The sequence below is a fragment of the Neoarius graeffei genome, chromosome 8 (assembly GCF_027579695.1).
Source record: "Neoarius graeffei isolate fNeoGra1 chromosome 8, fNeoGra1.pri, whole genome shotgun sequence".
Taxonomy (NCBI): Eukaryota; Metazoa; Chordata; class Actinopteri; order Siluriformes; family Ariidae; genus Neoarius; species Neoarius graeffei.
This window is the reverse complement of record NC_083576.1, coordinates 92,601,910-92,615,576: the sequence shown is the minus strand read 5'-3', so window position 1 is coordinate 92,615,576 and position 13,667 is coordinate 92,601,910. Positions and strand designations below refer to the sequence as shown.

Below are 13,667 nucleotides of genomic sequence, written 5' to 3'. Positions count from 1 at the left end.
CAAAGATATAAAGTTTATCTTTGAGTGATGAATATTTTCAACACGAGAAGATAAACTTCATATCTTCGCCCCACAGTGTAATGTTCTTTATACTAGGCCACACCAATTGGATTAGTTGGTTCTCGGAATCGCCACTTGAAGAAAATGCAAAATGAAAAAAAAAAATTGAAATCAAACTCCCACCAACAGAAAAACATCGTGGCTGATGGTTCAAAATACTGAAGACTGCAGGTTGAGGTCACGTGACATCAAAAACCAATCAAATCGCCCCTTTCACTTTAGATAAAGACTTGTGGAAGAAACCTGCCTGTGGAGGGGAATCCTGCAAAGCCTGTGTTTGTGATTGTTAGGATATTCAGTGAACAGAAGCGTAAAATCTTTGACAGGTGTGTCGAAATTCAAGAGGGGGAAAACTTTGCACAGTCGTACTCAAGATGCCGTGAGCTTGTTACCCTGCGATGTGCCAACTTGGACAACGACTCTGTGGAGGTGGGTTTGATTTATATATTTCACTGATTGATGTGAGGGGCAAACAAAAATCATTCGAAGTATTTATCCATCAGAAGTAGCTACTCCTGACCTAATCTTTTTTTCTGTGCATTGTAGATGTTCAATTGACTGTAATTCAATCGTTTATTTAGCCTCTCTGTTTACTGGTTTGCCTGATAAAAGACGTGCAGCCAGAGCTAGCCCTGCTGACAAGGACAATACAGGACACAAATTTACTGTAGGCCTACCGGGTTTATTCCCTTGTTCATTTTTTCTGGGTCGCATCCCTCTTGAGCAGGGCTGCCGACTGTTATGTAGTAAGCGTGAGACACGCATATGACTGCCCTCTCACGCCCTCACGCAACACACCTCCTGTTTCTCATGCAAAAAATTCTGCTCTTACTCTCGTTCGATTCACCTAACTGCACGTTGGTGAATATTCATCTCGGTTAAATTGATCGCGGAGTTTTAGTCACATAGGCTACCGTCCGCATATCTGGTGAAACAGCGCGATCTTGTCGTTCTAATGCTATTAGTCACCCGTTGCTGTGATAAACTGTTTTCATGACAGAAAAATGAGTTTGAATGTAGGCCTACAGTAGGCCTAGTCTACATTATATTTCATGCATTTTGCAATAATGTAATAATGTATTGTCTTTGTTTTGTTTCCACCGCTAATTTTACCATCAGAGCATTTTTTAAATTTTATTTTTATTTCGCTCGCTCGCTTCATATTTTTCCTGAAAAAATCCGAGAACCAATTAAATTGGTGTGGCCTTATATGGACACATCCACAAAAAAACAAAAAAAACGCAAGTTCATCAAAGGAATTTTAATTTTGAACCAGTTCACTATTTTGACAATGTGCATCTAGTCAGCGGGAAAACACTGGGAGTGACATCATCGGAGTGAAATATCGGGAAATATGTCACTCAGATCCACAATGTGTTTTGTATGAAAAATGCGAGTTTTTCTACACGAGAAGCTAGACTTCATAAGCCAGTGTGTGATGTTCTTTTTATTATTTCAACACATTCACAAACAAAAAGTCCCCAAATTTATCAAAACACAATTTATCATCGATTTCCTCACGAGTGACAGATAGAGATTTATGTCCCGGTTTTGGTTCTCTGTGTCCCAAATGGAGCTCAGATGAAAAATACCAGTGGTGTATTTCCCACAAAAACACTCGTGTCTGTGTAATAAAGTCTAATATGACGGTATATGAAGGAAAATATTTTGTGCATGTTGAAATGAATCTAATCAGAGTCTCATATATCATCATTACATCACTGCATGAACAAACAGAGCCATTCTTCAGCAGCACAGAGAATCGCACTTGATCCAGTGCAGACTTATTTTATGTATTTTTATATCGTGCTTTCATATGAAACTTTAACTTCATTTATCACTTGATATACTCGTACAAAGTACTCACTCCTCCTGATAAAGATAAACCTCTGATTAAGATTAAAATGCATCTCCTCCGACATATGACAAAAAACTGTTGACTTTCAAGTCAAAATGATGAATTATGAATTCATGAATAATACCATATTTATGTCTCGGATTTTGCCTTGAGTGTGTTGAGAAGAAATATTTCAAGAACAAAACCGAGCCAAGCTTTATCTTTATTCTTGTTTTGTACCCGAGGGTGAGACGTCGTTACTGTTAGCATTAGCATTACTGTTAGCAGTATCTGAGATGTTATTGCAGCTGTGAGATCGCAACACATCGAACACTGTGCATTTCTTCAGAGTTACACCATGCTGAAGTAAATATTTCATCATATTCAAGGTGCTTCATGCTTGAGGAGCGCCCTCTGGTGGTCATAATGACTTCAGAAGTGGAAATTTTCCTAAAGCTCAGAGTGGATAAGTAGCTAAAGGCCCGGTCACACAGCGCTTTACGGCTTTATCACGGCCAAAACCCGTCAAAAAGTGCTCTCCCGTGAAGCAGACGATGTTGTTCGTGTTGATGTCGAAGTTAAGACGTGTTACAGTCGATATACAGACGTGACAGGACGCAGGGGAAAATCGGAACGGCGTCGGACGCGGCAAAAAGTTTTGGACTGCTCAAAACTTTAGACTGCGGACAACCACGGCCAGCACACATGGTAAAGACGTGCAACACACGTGAAAAACACGTGATAATCAGTGTCCCGGCCGTTATTAAAACTTGGGGAGACGTGGTAAGACGCGAAAGTTTGGCGGTCTATCACGGGCAGAGCACGGTCATCGGACGGGTGTTACGCGTTGGTATCACGGGATATAGCGTGTGTTTAGCGACTTATCACTGAGAAATGGATTTTTCCGCGTACATAGCACTGTCTAAGCCCGTTAAACGACGTCTCAAACAAGTTCTAAATTCGATTGATCACTGTCTAATCACTTCTGCATCACTTCTGATTTGCGGCATGTATAAATACCGTAATTTTCTGAGACCTCGGCACTTGCAGTCTAGATGTCAAGGGGTGAACATGAACCCTCAACGCTGTGATGTCCTCATCTTAATGCTCCAGCACCAACAGAACCGACTGATACAGGCTCAACATATCCTTGCTGAGAGAAGAAGAAGGAGGAGGAGGAGGAGGGTGGTACAGAACATCTGGGTGCGTGACTGGATTGCGAGGAGACCTCAGCTTGGGCTTTACGACCGTCTCATGGTCGAGCTGCGTAACGAAGATCCAAGAGCTTTTCAGAACTTTATGAGGATGCCTCCTGCGATGTCCGATGAAATTGTGCAGAGACTGAAACCAGCCCTGCACACAGCCGTGCGCGACCGCTTTTATATGCGCAGCAAGCCGCTCTTCCAACGACGCTGAGCCGCGGTTACCCGTGATTTGGCAGTGCTATGGCAGTGGAGTGCCCATTTTACGTCCGCGCTCAACACGTGATCGGCAGTGCTACAGACGCGATGAGGCTGCGGTTATCCGTGGTAACTTGTCGCTTTTTTCCCTGCGTTCGAACACGTGCGAACCTATTTTTAGCCTTACACGTGGCTGGACTTGGTTAGCTGTGCTTAGGCAGTGCTGCAGCAGTGAAACAGCCGCCGACGGCCATACCCCGTACAAAGCACGGCAAAGCCAAAATTGACCAAAAATTACCACTTACGACCACGTCCACCAGATTTTTGTATCTTTTTGTACGTGATATAGACGCGGAGTGCTGTGTGACCGGGCGTTAAGTTCAAATATTGTAATTTTAGTCATATAAAGTCATCATCATAATTTTATAATATATCTGAGGAATATGTTGATTTTCCCAACAGTCTCATCTTTTCCGACATTTCCTGCATTACATTTCCCACTTGTTAGCTAAATTGTTAATGTTAGCCTGAAAGACGAGTCTTTTGGAGTCCATGTTGTTGTTGCTGTTGCCTAGCAGCCATGTTCTCATGCTGACATCACCGAACACCAAGTATTTAATTTACACAACGTCCCATATTGTAATCATGAGCTCACGACTTCCATTTAAAGGCAGCGTTAGTTCCATGTCACACATAAGTGCAAATGTTATGGACTGTAAAATGTGCTTAAGTTGAAGATCAGAATGGCACATAACTGAGACACGCCTCTATTTTAGATAAACTTCGCCCACATCTGCGTAACTCTTACGTAGCTTCTGAACATCGTACAAGTCTGTAATTCTGTCTGAGTTACTCTGAATAATGATGTGAGCAATTTTGGTATTCAATCCTCAACTCTATACACAATCCGATGGCTTTAAAAAACAATCCACTGTAATCGGTGAACGTTACAGAAAGATGAAAGTGATTCTTATGAAAAAAGTGCTTTAAACACAGTTTTAGTTGAATTCCGTAAACAAATACCTGAACCCTCAATTCTGTGCTGTTATGTTTAGGAAACTCTATCACACTGTTATTTGTATTTCCTGATATAAGGAAAAGTGTGTGTGTGTGTGTGTGTGTAGTCTTAGCTTCCAGAGAGATCTCTGTGGTAATTCTGTCTGCCACAGACATCAGAACAAACCCTCCGATATGTTCCACTGTTTTATCTTTCGGAGATTGGACTGCGGAATGCAATGCAGCGATGAGAGAAGAAGGGACTTGAGAATAAAACCTGATGTAGAGGGAATACAAGAGAAGAAAGAGAAACATGACATGAGAGAGAAAGTAACATCATGGACGAGTTTACTCCTGGTAGCATGTTTATGTCTTGTTAAATTTCTTTATAATTATATTCATAATTGGAACTGAATATTTAATCTTGTTCAGAATCATACACAGAATAATTGACAGTGTTATTCACAGTCACAGCACAAGGGGGCACCACAGGTACACCTGGAAAATACTTAGCTCTCACATAAAAACATGTAGCTCAAATTAATTTAATTTGCAATCTCGATATAGTCCAAAGACATGCAGGTTAGGTTAACTGGTGACTCTAAATTGAGCGTAGGTGTGAATGAGAGTGTGAATGGTTGTCTGTGTCTATGTGTCAGCCCTGTGATGACCTGGCGACTTGTCCAGGGTGAACCCGCCTTTCACCTGTAGTCAGCTGGGATAGGATCCAGCTCGCCTGTGACCCTGTAGACCAGGATAAAGCGGCTAGAGATAATGAGATGAGTCTCGATATACAGATAAATACAGATAAATAACTTTATTATTCAGCTGTTCCAGCATCATAATAATAATAATAATAATAATAATAATAATAATAATAATAATATACATTTTAAGTAATGTTTGAGTGTGAATAACAATAATAAAAAACAACAGATGAATTAACTAATGACTGGTTGCACAAAATAAAACAAATTGCAAAATGTAATAAATAATAGCAGGGACCTAAAAAAATTATATTAAAAAAATCATATACCCTGATTCCAAAAAAGTTGAGACAAAGTACAAATTGTAAATAAAAATGGAATGCAAAGATGTGGAAGTTTCAAAATTCCATATTTTATTCAGAATAGAACATAGATGACATATCAAATGTTTAAACTGAGAAAATGTATCATTTAAAGAGAAAAATTAGGTGATTTTAAATTTCATGACAACACCACATCTCAAAAAAGTTGGGACAAGGCCATGTTTCCCACTGTGAGACATCCCCTTTTCTCTTTACAACAGTCTGTAAACGTCTGGGGACTGAGGAGACAAGTTGCTCAAGTTTAGGGAGAGGAATGTTAACCCATTCTTGTCTAATGTAGGATTCTAGTTGCTCAACTGTCTTAGGTCTTTTTTGTCGTATCTTCCGTTTTATGATGCGCCAAATGTTTTCTATGGGTGAAAGATCTGGACTGCAGGCTGGCCAGTTCAGTACCCGGACCCTTCTTCTACGCAGCCATGATGCTGTAATTGATGCAGTATGTGGTTTGGCATTGTCATGTTGGAAAATGCAAGGTCTTCCCTGAAAGAGACGTCGTCTGGATGGGAGCATATGTTGCTCTAGAACCTGGATATACCTTTCAGCATTGATGGTGTCTTTCCAGATGTGTAAGCTGCCCATGCCACACGCACTAATGCAACCCCATACCATCAGAGATGCAGGCTTCTGAACTGAGCGCCGATAACAACTCGGGTCGTCCTTCTCCTCTTTAGTCCGAATGACACGGCGTCCCTGATTTCCATAAAGAACTTCACATTTTGATTCGTCTGACCACAGAACAGTTTTCCACTTTGCCACAGTCCATTTTAAATGAGCCTTGGCCCAGAGAAGACGTCTGCGCTTCTGGATCGTGTTTAGATACGGCTTCTTCTTTGAACTATAGAGTTTTAGCTGGCAGCGGCAGATGGCACGGTGAATTGTGTTCACAGATAATGTTCTCTGGAAATATTCCTGAGCCCATTTTGTGATTTCCAATACAGAAGCATGCCTGTATGTGATGCAGTGCCGTCTAAGGGCCCGAAGATCACGGGCACCCAGTATGGTTTTCCGGCCTTGACCCTTACGCACAGAGATTCTTCCAGATTCTCTGAATCTTTTGATGATATTATGCACTGTAGATGATGATATGTTCAAACTCTTTGCAATTTTACACTGTCGAACTCCTTTCTGATATCGCTCCACTATTTGTCGGCGCAGAATTAGGGGGATTGGCGATCCTCTTCCCATCTTTACTTCTGAGAGCCGCTGCCACTCCAAGATGCTCTTTTTATGCCCAGTCATGTTAATGACCTATTGCCAGTTGACCTAATGAGTTGCAATTTGGTCCTCCAGCCGTTCCTTTTTTGTACCTTTAACTGTTCCAGCCTCTTATTGCCCCTGTCCCAACTTTTTTGAGATGTGTTGCTGTCATGAAATTTCAAATGAGCCAATATTTGGCATGAAATTTCAAAATGTCTCACTTTCGACATTTGATATGTTGTCTATGTTCTATTGTGAATACAATATCAGTTTTGTAAATTATTGCATTGCGTTTTTATTTACAATTTGTACTTTGTCCCAACTTTTTTGGAATCGGGGTTGTATGAAATAAGTGTGTCTGCAGTTAATATAATGTATAATTTATAATGTATTAATATAATCATGCGTGTGTGTGTGTGTGTGTGTGTGTGTGTGTGTGTGAGTGCTTGCACACAGGGTGTGTGTGATGCATCAGTGCATTAGTATTGTGGTAGAAGTGCTTGTAGGTACAGTGGTGCTTGAAAGTTTGTGAACCCTTTAGAATTTTTGATATTTCTGCATAAATATGACCTAAAACAGCATAAAATTTTCAAACAAGTCCTAAAAGTAGATAAAGAGAACCCAGTTAAACAAATGAGACAAAAATATTATACTTGGACATTTATTTACTGAGGAAAATGATCCAATATTACATATCTGTGAGTGGCAAAAGTATGTGAACCTCTAGGATTAGCAGTTAATTTGAAGGTGAAATTCGAGTCAGGTGTTTTCAATCAATGGGATGACAATCAGGTGTGAGTGGGCGCCCTGTTTTATTTAAAGAACAGGGATCTATCAAAGTCTGATCTTCACAACACATGTTTGTGGAAGTGTATCATGGCACGAACAAAGGAGATTTCTGAGGACCTCAGAAAAAGCATTATTGATGCTCATCAGGCTGGAAAAGGTTACAAAACCATCTCTAAAGAGTTTGGACTCCACCAATCCACAGTCAGACAGATTGTGTACAAATGGAGGAAATTCAAGACCATTGTTACCCTCCCCAGGAGTGGTCGACCAACAAAGATCACTCCAAGAGCAAGGTGTGTAATAGTCGGTGAGATCACAAAGGACCCCAGGGTAACTTCTAAGTAACTGAAGGCCTCTCTCACATTGGCTAATGTTAATGTTCATGAGTCCACCATCAGGAGAACACTGAACAACAATGGTGTGCATGGCAGGGTTGCAAGGAGAAAGCCACTGCTCTCCAAAAAGAACATTGTGGCTCATCTGCAGTATGCTAAAGATCACGTGGACAAGCCAGAAGGCTATTGGAAAAATATTTTGTGGATGGATGAGACCAAAATAGAACTTTTTGGTTTAAATGAGAAGTGTTATGTTTGGAGAAAGGAAAACACTGCATTCCAGCATAAGAACCTTATCCCATCTGTGAAACTTGGTGGTGGTAGTATCATGGTTTGGGCCTGTTTTGCTGCATCTGTGCCAGGACGGCTTGCCATCATTGATGGAACAATGAATTCTGAATTATACCAGCTAATTCTAAAGGAAAATTTCAGGACATCTGTCCATGAACTGAATCTCAAGAGAAGGTGGGTCATGCAGCAAGACAACAACCCTAAGCACACAAGTCGTTCTACCAAAGAATGGTTAAAGAAGAATAAAGTGAATGTTTTGGAATGGCCAAGTCAAAGTCCTGACCTTAATCCAATGGAAATGTTGTGGAAGGACCTGAAGCGAGCAGTTCATGTGAGGAAACCCACCAACATCCCAGAGTTGAAGCTGTTCTGTACGGAGGAACAGGCTAAAATTCCTCCAAGCCGGTGTGCAGGACTGATCAACAGTTACCACAAACGTTTAGTTGCAGTTATTGCTGCACAAGGGGGTCACACCAGATACTGAAAGCAACGGTTCACATACTTTTGCCACCCACAGATAAGTAATATTGGATCATTTTCCTCAATAAATAAATGACCAAGTATAATATTTTTGTTTCATTTGTTTAACTTGGTTCTCTTTATGTACTTTTAGGACTTGTGTGAAAATCTGATGATGTTTTAGGTCATATTTATGCAGAAATATAGAAAATTCTAAAGGGTTCACAAACTTTCAAGCACCACTGTAGTGCATGTTACATGTTGTATGTCACAATCTGCTCCTGCTTGCTTCTCTCTGCTTACAGCTACTTCCGCCAGCTAGCCTCCTTCGGGGGGTGATAGGAGGAGCCGAGTGCGTAAGTCTCCTCCTGCTGGTACACAGCCTCTCCGCCACCAAGACTCCTGCAGTGCCTCCTTGTGGCCACACACGGTTACTGAGACCTCGCAGACTCAGGCTAAAATGTAGGGGATCTCGGAGCAGCAGTGGGCCCCAGAGGCGCGACGTGCAGGCCCACCGGTGTGTGGACATGCCCTGGCGTCCGCCAAGCACTGCCCCACCTCTGGGTTAAATAGTACCCCGCTGCCTTGTGGGTATCCTCTGGAATGGAATATGGCTAAGGGAGCAAACCCTGACAGAAAACCCAGCTTGGACTCCTTTAGGCAGCTCAGTGTGTGAAGCACTGTCCTGGCAACTCCTGCAGCCGAACTGACACCGAATGTATTGGTTCACCATTCCTTTGGATCACGCCAGCGAGGCAGAGAAGGGATCCCTGTTGCCTGGGCAACATAGGGTTTCTATAAATCTTGCCCAGGCTTCTTGTGCCCTGGAGAGGAAACTCCAGCTTCACTGTGCAGTGAAGGCACAACACGGGAGGTCAGCAGTTACCGGTTTGGCATAGAGATGGGCGCCAGGGGCTGCCTCCAACAGTGGGAGAGATGATTCATCTCACTAGACAGCTACTGCCCACTTTAAGCTGGGCAGCCCCCAGCCAATTGGGCATTGTCCTGCCACAGCCTACCTGCTTCATTGGGTGCATGAAGCTAAGGGATTCATCCTGACAAGTGGGCTGTAAAACCGTGCACCAAACAAAACAATCAAAAAGACTCCAGCATTACGTCTGGGATGCTGGAACGTCAGGACCATGACGCCTGGACTAACTGAAAACCTGCTAAACATAAGTGATGCCCGCAAGACTGCAGTCATCAACAACAAACTCCTGAAGCATCAAATGGACATCTCGACCCTTCAGGAAACCCAACTCCTATCATCAGGCTCATTGAGAGAAAGAGACTACACCTTTTTCTGGCAGGTGAACCCAGGGAATATGGAGTTTGTTTTGCAGTCAAGAACACTCTGCTGGGAGCAATAGTACCACCCACAGGTGGCTCAGAGAGAATCTTAACCCTCTGCCTGAACACAACCAGGGGACCTGTCCACTTGGTGAGTGTGTACGCACCAACACTCAGTTCCTCCCAAGAAATTAAGGACAAGTTCTATGATGAGCTTGAGGCAGCTATAAAAAACATCCCCAAGAAGGAACAGCTGTACCTGCTTGGTGACTTCAGTGCTAGAGTTGGCGCAGACCATGACTCCTGGCCATCTTGCTTGGGTTACCACAGCATTGGGAAAATGAACAAGAATGGGCAGCATCTCCTTGAGCTCTGCACATACTACAGTGTTTGCATTACCAACTTCTACTTTCAGACTATACCCTGACACAAAGTCTCTTGGAGACACCCACGATCTGGTCACTGGCACCAGCTGGACCTGATCATAACACGACGCACTGACCTCAGAAGCGTCCTCCAAACCCGTAGTTTCCACAGTGCAGACTGTGACTCAGACCACTCCCTTGTCTGCTGTAGAGTTACAGTAAACTGCAGATGAAAAACATCTACAGAGCCAAATCAAAAGAACCTTCTCATGTTGACAGCAGCAAAACAGCTGTTCCAACCAAAGCTGCTGCCTTCCTCTGTGCACTAGAGGAATCCCTCCCCCACCTACCCAAACGCTGCTCTGCCCAGCAGTACTGGGATGGCTTAAGGGACACCATCCACAGCACTGCCCTGATGGTCTTTGGCAAAAGGTTGAGAAGGTCCAATGACTGGTTTGAAGCCAATGCATCTGTTTTGTCACCGATCCTGGAAGAAAAGCATATTGCTCATACCAACTATTAATGCACACTGACTGATAAGACCCTGCATGCCCTCAGGACAGCTAGGAGGAAACTCCAGCAAACCTCATGACACTGTGCCAACAGCTATTGGCTACAGTTTTGCAGCATCATCCAATCAGCTGCTGACTCAGGTAACATCAAAGGCATGTACGACGGCATCAAAAAGGTGCTTGGACCCTCACGTTATGCAATCGCTCCTCTGAAATCAGCCTCGGGAGAAATCATCACTGACTGCTCTAAACAACTGGACCGCTGGGTAGAGCATTACTCTGAGCTCTATGCCAGTGACAACACTGTCTCTGATGCTGCCCTCTGTCATGTAGAGCACCAACCTGTAATGGAAGAGCTTGATATGGAGCCAACAACTGAGGAACTAAGCAAAGCAATCGACAGCCTAACCTGCCGTAAAGCACCAGGTAGTGATGGGATAAAAGCTGAAGTCATAAAATGTGGGAAGTCTGCTCTACTCGACAAACTCCACAAGCTCTTCTGTCTGTGCTGGAGTGAAGGTGCTGTACCACAGGACATGCGGGATGCCACCATCGTCACCCTTTATAAGAATAAGGGAGACAGAAGTGACTGTAACAACTACCGTGGTGTCTCTCTACTCAGCACCACCAGTAAGCTCTTTGCAAGAGTTGCGCTGAACAGACTCCAGATTCTCGCAGAGAAGTTCTATCCAGAATCGCAGGCAGGGTTCAGAGCAGGAAGATCTACCACTGACATGATCTTCTCTCTGAGACAGCTGCAGGAGAAGTGTAGAGAGCAAAGAAAACCACTCTACATGGCATTCATTGACCTGACTAAGGCTTTCAACCTAGTGAGCAGGAGTGGCCTCTTCCAGCTGGTTGAACGGATAGGCTGCCCCCCAAAACTCCTCCACATCCTCCAGTCCTTTCACACCGGCATGCAAAGTACCATACAGTTCGATAGGTCCATCTCAGACCCCTTCAAAATCTGCTGTGGTGTCAAGCAGGGATGCATGTTGGCACCCACCTTGTTTGGGATCTTCTTTTCCCTCCTCCTGTGGCAAGCTTTTGGAACATCAACTGAGGGAGTCTACCTCCACACAAGAACAGATGGTAACCTATTCAACCCTGCCTGTCTGAAAGCCAAAACAAAGGTTAGGCCACTCGTCATCCAGGACATACTGTTTGCTGATGATGCAGCAGTGGTAGCACACTCCCAGGAGCACTTGCAAACTCTCATGGACCGGTTCACCCAAGCCTGTAAGGACTTCAGCCTGACCATCAGCCTGACTAAAATGAAGACAATGGGACAAGGCACTGTAAAACCTCCCTTTATCACCATCAAAAACTACACTCTGGAATCCGTGAACACCTTCACCTACCGCGGGTCTACCATTACCAACAACCTGTCACTCGATGCTGAATTCAGTGGCCGCATCGGAAAATCTGCCTCTACCTTTGGGAAGCTCACAGAGAGTATGGGACAATGGAAAACTCACTGTCCATACAAAAGTGCAGGTGTACAGAGCCTGTGTCATCAGCACACTCCTGTATGGTAGTGAAACCTGGACACCATGCTCATACCAAGAGCGGCGGCTAAACAGCTTCCACTTTCGCTGCCTGAGGTGTAGGGTATACTGGGTATTATCTGGAGAGATAGGGTCACCAACACAGCAGTCCTGGAGAGAGCACAGCTTCCCAGCATGTACTCTCTTCTGAGGCAGCGACATCTCTGCTGGCTGGGCCATGTCCGGCGGATGGACGATGGACTAATCCTGAAGGACATACTCTATGCAGAACTGTCATCTGGCAAGAGACAAACTGGTCACCCCCAGCTTCGCTACAAGGACGTCTGTAAGCAAGACCTCAAGTGCTTCAACATCAGCCCTGTCACTTGGGAAAATGCAGCTCAGGACCGCCTTCAGTGGCAGCAGGCATTCCGCAGCAGGCTGCTAGAATATGAAGCCACCCTTGCTCATCACCAGGAAGCAAAGAGGACAAGGAGGAAGCAACCACAGGACACCACCACACCACCAACATCAGTGGAACCAATCTAGGCATGTGACATCTGCAGCCGAGTCTGCCTCTCACAGATTGGTCTTCTCAGCCACAGCAGACGCTGTGCGAAAACCTAACTCCAGGCACAAGAAATCCATGGTCTTCTGAGACTGCGATGCCGATGGAATATAATCATTTAATAAAATAAAAAAGATAAAAATGGTTATTTCCAGGTTATTTCCATAATATTAATATAAAATAAATACATAATCAACATTTAAAATAATGCTTTTGAGTGTGAATAATTAAAAGAAATAATAGCAGGGACTGAAAAATATAATAATATAAAATATAAAAATACATCATAGATGAAAAAGTGTCTCTGCAGTTAATATAATGTATAATTAATAATGTATTAATATAAAAAAATAATATAATGGTTTTGGATTAAACACTTTATACTAAATTTATTTATATTCTTTATATTTTATAAAAAAAATGTTTAATGTAAAAAAAAAAAAACTTAAAATGTCATCAGCTGCTTCCAGTCAGTTTTTGTAATTATTTTGACAATATTAATATAACAATAATAATAAGTTATTACAATATCCGTGATATCTCAGAAAAGTGTATTGTGATGAAATGTATCATGACGCTGATGTTCCGTGATGATCTCGCCCAGCCCTACAGCAGGACAGGATCGTCCTCAGTGTTGTCCAGGATTGAGAAACGCTGCTAACCAGGACTGCTAATGCTCAGTGACAATGTTCCTCTCACTTCCCAGAACATAAACATTCACCCCGTTTTTTTCACAGAATTCAAAAATGTTGCTTTTCTCTGATTTCCATCTGTCTTGCTCTCCAACTGTCTTTTCCTAAAGACGGAGTGATGCATTCTGAAGATCAGCGATGCGTCTCGACCCGGAGCGTCCTCGTTCTCTGCATGGACAGTCACGCCTGCTTGCGTCCTGCTGCTTGTGTAAGCCGAGTGTGGAGGTGATTAGATGAGCGAAGCCGAGTGTGCTTTGTGCCAAGTGATACACCGTTGTACTCTTTAACCGCTGAAAGGG

At 43.2% G+C, this 13,667-nt stretch overlaps 1 protein-coding gene across 1 annotated transcript in view; it reads left to right on the top strand.

The window, feature by feature from the left end:
* The window catches only part of LOC132889963 (cytosolic carboxypeptidase 4), a 238,887-nt gene that overhangs the window by 130,276 nt on the left and 94,944 nt on the right, over positions 1–13,667 (top strand). The window lies entirely within an intron of this gene.